Raw genomic sequence first — 7077 nt, 5'->3', positions numbered from 1 at the left:
AATCTCTATCCAATGTGAAATTCAACTGTTCTTAGCACATTAAGTTCTATTTGCAAACGTAATTGTTTGTCTGTGTGTAACGTGGAAACTACTTCATATTACCTAATATCCTCTTTTTTTGTCTAAAAGCGTGAGTTTACTTCTAGAAAACTTTAAAACAAACATCCACTTGGCTTAAGATCTTTCCTTAACAGTAAACGCTTAGAAATTTAATTTCTAGCAATAAGTAACAATTAATAAACGGAAGAAAACATAGCTGATAAGTAACTCTTGGCTTAATTTCCATGTTTCGACACTCGTTAGGTTAAAGTCGTTGGGGCGTTGATCGGTTGAAAAAAACTACATCATCTGAACATCTCAATGTTGTACTGCCTTCTTTATTATTTACGATGCAATAACATCATGGATCTAAACAAATCGGATTAAATTTCCATCCATTTTTGTAATAGTTTTTGATCCGGTTCTTAACAATATTAACACTTGATTTATGCGATGTCATATATTTGCTTACAGTGAAGAATTCTAGGCACTAAATATGCAATATTAAAACAAAATTTGTAAGTATTTAACTAGTGAATATTCAGAAACATATTTATAGAAGTTTCCAAATAGAGTGGTTAGTTGTCATTGATATACATTTGTAAACCTGTTTGATTAGTTTTTCTCGCATGATATCTCTTTTCATAATTGAATATATTCAATGAATGAAATCTATGGTAATCACCTTTCATTTCTGCAAATGGGAAAAAATATATATAAACCACTGTGGTGACACTTCTTGATTATCTAAGTAATTAACTTTGCCTTTGAGTAAACGCGATTGACAGACCCAAATAATTAGCAAATTTATGACAGTATATGCATGTTGAGAATAAAATCGTGACCCAACAGCTTGAGCATATCACCGTGTTTTTATCTTATTAGTTTAATTGCCTGTATAAAATAAATCTTTTCAGCAATGACCTTGAATGATATGGCTCAAAATCGTTCTCAATGGCGAAGGTGCATCCACTCTTTGTGTTCTGCCAAATTCTAATCTTCTGAATTCTTCATGTCTCTATCTTTTTTTCTTTTTCCAAATTTATTTCATTGGATTATACTCCTTCAATAACATCTTCAAACCTTAATCTTTCACATAATGTTTATACTCTTACTACTTCTACCACTATGGGATTTGAATAGATAACTGCATTTCTGTGTTAATGTGGTATGGTAACACGGACTGATGTACGTACGTACGAAGTTCTACGTTGTGACTGACTGAATGAATGATCTTCAGTGACTGTGTTTCTCAGTGTATAAGACAGTTTCCAGTATACATTTACATTACCCATTAATATCTACTCAATACAAATGTATCTAGTTTCTTATAACATATAGTAGTATAATTTGCCAACAAGAAAAATCATTTAGAATTTGTTTGTTTATTTAAATTCCACTGAAATTTTACTTCGTATTATAAAAATAAATAAGCATCTATCTAAATAAACCAATTAAATGAGGGATAAAGGAAAATGGAATTCTGTTTTTTCTCTCTAACTGAATCATTACTATTATTATTATTATCAACGTTCTTGAATGACCATTTTTTTCTCCCAATTTACAAGACCAACTGAGATTTAACTAATGAACTGATTTACTCTATTTTTTTTCTTTATACAACACTTATTATCTAACTACCAACTCGTGTTCTAAGTTTTGATACGAGTACGTATATATATATATGTTCTTTTGTATTTCTCTAAATATCTCCTATAAAACTTCTCACCAGATGTTCTCTTCATATTCCCCTTCTATGTCTTCTTTTTTTTATACACTGGAATAATTTGTTTATATACATTTTCTACTTAGGGATTGTTCATTTTCGTTTGTGTGTATGTGTGTGTGTGTGCATCTTCTCAACTATTTTTGGAAAATTTCATGAAAAAAATAAACTAACTTGAGATTACCTTCTGTTGTCAATATTATATTCTAACCATATTGGGTTGTAGAAAATGTTTACTAAAATATAGGGATTCTAACTATATTATGAGAAATTTATTTCTCGTATATGTTTGTGTATGCGTGTTGTTTTTTTTTTACTTCATTTCAACTACTATGCTGCCGATGGTGCTGTTTCGTTTTTCTGCTGCCACTGTTCTTATCATCACTCTGAGTCCTTTAATGACCTATATATATAAATACAATATATATTCTATTTGTTATCGTTTTTCTTGTCACTGATGACAAACTAACAACAACTATTGTAGTCGATTATTCATACCTTACACCTTCGTATTACTCGATACGCTTCATTCTCTTAATAGTTTATAAATGTACATCTACGTACATAGATTGTTGCCTAAGGGCAATTTCATCAAATGATTTTTTTGTTTGCTTGAAGTGGTCAAATCAAGTAGATATCTTCTTTTAATATATCCCCCATGATTATTCTATTATCATTATAACTATTATTATTATTATCACTGCTATTGTGTAGTATATTCAGTAAGAGAGATAACAACTAATAAATAGAATGGAATAAATTTCTTGATAATGTTAATTACATAATAATAGACTAATGATCAAAACATTCTTCTGTCATTTATTTTAGTTCATATGAAAGCTTTGGGGGGGGGGTTTTCTATTTATTGTGGAATGCAGTTTATGTATTATTCCTATTGAAAACTTGTTAACTACCAAAATGTGCTTACATTGCAAAGTTTATGTCTCTGCTGAAATTAGTCAAAACTGAGTAAATTTTTTAACCTGAAAATAATTTCGGAACAGTTCTCTAAGAATTACATTTTTTTAACAAAAGAGTCTAGTAATAGTAGTATTATGTATATATGCATCATTAAAAGCTGGTAAGGATTGAGAAACTGTCTTACGATGTCGCCACACTGAACATCCATTCTCATACTGAATCATAGTCCAAATCCTTAAGGTTTAACGATTAAATGATATTGCTTGAATCTTTATCACATGAGAAAATAATATTATTTCATAGGTATAACCTCATACTCTGGGGCTCTTTTACAGTTTTCACCCACCAATGCTTTCGATGATTCAAAAGATATATCAGTTTTTTGATATCAAATAATACAGTTTATCTGCCAATCTGTTAACAAATGATGCGGAAGGATAAACATAGTTAAAAGATTACCCTAACCGATCACTGAATTGTAACCTTAATATTGTTCGCCTAGTTCTCATTATTGATTGTATTACGAAGATCAAGTTGTAATGTAGTCATTCATCTAAGTTACTTGACGTCACATCCATTATTATATTAATGTTAGATGATTTGTGTCAACCAACTACAATCTCAAGACCTAAGTTTTTGCCAGCTCGCGTTCATCACTAAGATATATCTTAAATCATTCTGGATATATCAGTCTGACAGGTGGTCATGCCCCAAATGCCCTAGTACGACCGAGAGTGGCTAGAGTTCGCCCTCCATCTCGAAATGTTCTCATATGACCACGCGAATATATAGCCTCTGCCAGGGAAGTCCTACTCACTGCCTTCTCGTAGCATTACTGTTGTTTACGAAATTAAGAGGATGAAAAGCGAATGTCCAGCGCTTTAACCGGGTTGGTGGACACGGAAAGTTCACCTAGTGGAGTTGGAAAACCCAGATTCTAAACCAATGGTGCACATGGGCTCCAGTATCCTGAGGGAACAAATGGCGTATGAATCAATCGTTGATCACCGGCTACCATGGGACTGCATCTCCTCACGTTGCTCCACTGCCTTGTGGGTTAGACCTTTAGGTCAAAGGCTCGGGGTGTGGCCCCCTAAGAAAACCACCTGCTTCAGTTTGGGCGCCTGTGCAGTATCACAACCTTCCAATACAAATCATATGAGATTTGTGAGGCGCATATTTATCTGGTGCTTCCTTGTACCAATATCTATGTGTTTAAATAGATAATAATAATAACAGGTGGTCATTTACAGACCGAATAGATGAATGGCAACGGCTTTAATTACAATAATTAGTGATATGGATTCAAGTCTCATACAAGGCATCAGTCCCCCCAAGATTTCAAGTATTTATTTCCGATACCTCAACAGACATGAAACCTAGGTCCAATAGGGCTACCTGTTGATCACTTTCAAAAAGCATAGTTTACAGCTACTATTATTCCTCACTGTTTCGAAGATATAATTACAAAACTTGAATGACATAAAATAATCACTTGTTCATCATCTTTTACTTATGCAAGTTAACCGACTTAATGATAAATCTATTTTATGTAATATAGATTAGTCAAATGTAAAATCAGCATAAAAGTTTGCTCATCTCAGTTGAGTCATCTCCTATTCCTCTAACATGTAACACATTATATAATTTAATTTATCCTAAATACTATTCATGCGTAATATATTCCTATTTTATAAATATTCAACAATTAACTAAATAATAACAAATAGTTAACTGAATAGTTTAGTGTCTATATTTCTTGTTCAATGATTTATTGAACAATGTAATCAAGTCATTTGACCATTTTAATAGTTTAATAAAAGTTAACTACAATGATTATTAGCTTAAATTGATTTGAGAATTATTAAATAAGTATTGAATAATTATAACTCCGCCTGTAGCCCCTCCGAGGGCTACTTCCGGCCAGGATAAAGGAGGATGGTTGAGCATGGGGTTAGTAACCCCATCCCGTAGAAAACTAACTCGTTAAAAAAACGCTAACCAGGAAAAATAATTCAAACCATTTAAACTCTACCCTGGGAGTTGAAGGAAGAATTATGACGCCTCATGATGAAAGTCGAGATTCTTCGTAAGTCACGAGGCCGATGCCCCTTCTAACAACCAGAGCAACAATTTTTATAGTAACATGGAACGTCTGCACAATGTGGGAAACTGGGAGAGTCTTCCAAATTATTGCAGAAATGAGGAAATACAACCTGGAGGTGCTTGGAATCATGGAAACACATTAACGCAGGTTGGACAACGAAGACTAACTTCAGAAGAGCTTCTGTTATACTCCGGCCATGAAGAAGAAAATATCCCACATACACAAGGAGTTGTATTGGTGCTGTTCAAACAAGCACAAAATGCACTTTTAGGATGGGAATCTGATGGACCAAGGATCATCAAAGCCTCCTTCAAAACAAAGAGAGAGGGCATTGCAATGAACGTCATCCAATGCTATGCGCCTACCAACGAATACAATGAAGACGTTACAGATCAATTCTACAATAGGCTACATCAATCGTCGAGAAGTGCCCAACAAATGACCTGACCATTCTCATGGGAGATCTAAATGCCAAAGTTGGAATGGACAACGCCGGATATGAAGACATCATGGGACGACATCGACTGGGAGAGAGAAACGAAAATGGTGAGAGGTTTGCAAACCTATGTGCCTTCAATAAACTGGTCATATGAGGCACTATATTTCCACATAAACGCATTCACAAAACCACATGGACTTCACCGGACCACACCACGCAGAACCAAATCGACCATATCTGCATCAACAAAACGTTCAGGAGGACAATGGAGAATGTGGGAACCAGGAGAAGAGCTGATATAGCATCAAATCATCACTTGCTGGTCGCCAAGATGCAATTAAAACTTAAGAAGCACTGGACAATGGGGCAGACAACATCACAGAAGTTTAATACGGCTTTTCTCCGGAATACTGACAAATTCAAGATAGCCCTCAACAATAAGTTACAGGCCTTTCATGATCTACTCAATGGTGAGGGAACTACCATGGAGAACAACTGGAAAGGGATCAAGGAGGCAATCATTTCAACATGTCAGGAGGTTCTGGGCCAAAAGAAGCACCATCACAAGGAATGAACCACTGTTGGTACACTGGATAAGATTGAAGAAAAGAGGAACAAGAAGGCAGCAATCAATACCAGCCGAACAAGTACAGAAAAAGCCAAGGCACAAGCCGAATACACAGAAGTAGACAAGCAAGTGAAGAGGAGCATCAGAACCGACGAACGTAAATATATCGAAGATCTAGCAATGATTGCGGAAAAAGCTGCAAGAGAAGGCAACATGAGACAACTCTATGACACAACAAAGAAACTTGCTGGAAATTACCGTAAGCCAGAAAGACCAGTGAAAAGCAAGGAAGGCAAAGTAATCACCAACATTGAAGAACAACGAAACAGGTGGGAAGAACACTTCAAAGAACTCTTGAATCGACCGGCTCCACTGAACCCACCCAACATCGAAGTAGCACCCATGGACGTCCCAGTCGATGTTGGCCCACCAACAATAGAACAGATCAGCATGACGATCAGACAAATCAAGAGCGGCAAAGCAGCAAGACCAGACAACATTCCGGCAGATGCACTGAAAGCAGATGTAACAGCAACTTCAAAGATACTACACATCCTCTTCAGCAAGATTTGGAATGAAGCACAAGTACCAAAAGACTAGAAAGTAGAACTTCTGATCAAAATACCAAAGAAAAACGATCTCAGAAATTGTGATAATTACAGAGGCATCACTCTTCTCTCTATACCAGGAAAAGTCTTCAATAGGATATTGTTAAACAGAGTGAAGCACTCCATAGACGCCCAACTTTGAGACCAACAGGCTGGATTCCGTAAAAATCGCAACTCTACAGATCATTGTGGAGCAATCAATTGAATGGAATTCATCACTCTACATCAACTTCATTGACTACGAGAAAGCATTTGATAGGGTGGACAGGACAACATTATGCAGGCTTCTTCGATATTATGGCGTGCCTGAGAAGATAATCAGTAACATACGGAATTCCTATGATGGATGAAACTGCCAAATCGTCCATGTGAAAATACACAAATTCCAGTAGTTCAATTTCTTAATACAAATCGATTATTGATTCAGTGTACCAGGTAATGTCGGTTATGTAATGAAATTTTCCCTTATTGTAACTAGTTGTTTTCAGTACCTGTATATATCCATTTCGCTATCATATATAACATTATGAATATACCTTTTAATGATAAATACTCTAAAATGAAAGAAGTTCTCTCAAACAGTTGATTTATGCAGAATATATCTTTCTAATTCCAGAATATCTGAAAGTAATGATTAGTATATAAAAGAATTATAGACTGGTCGTACTT

Source organism: Schistosoma mansoni, assembly GCF_000237925.1.
Source record: "Schistosoma mansoni, WGS project CABG00000000 data, supercontig 0177, strain Puerto Rico, whole genome shotgun sequence".
NCBI classification, from domain to species: Eukaryota; Metazoa; Platyhelminthes; class Trematoda; order Strigeidida; family Schistosomatidae; genus Schistosoma; species Schistosoma mansoni.
This window is presented reverse-complemented; position numbering follows the sequence as displayed.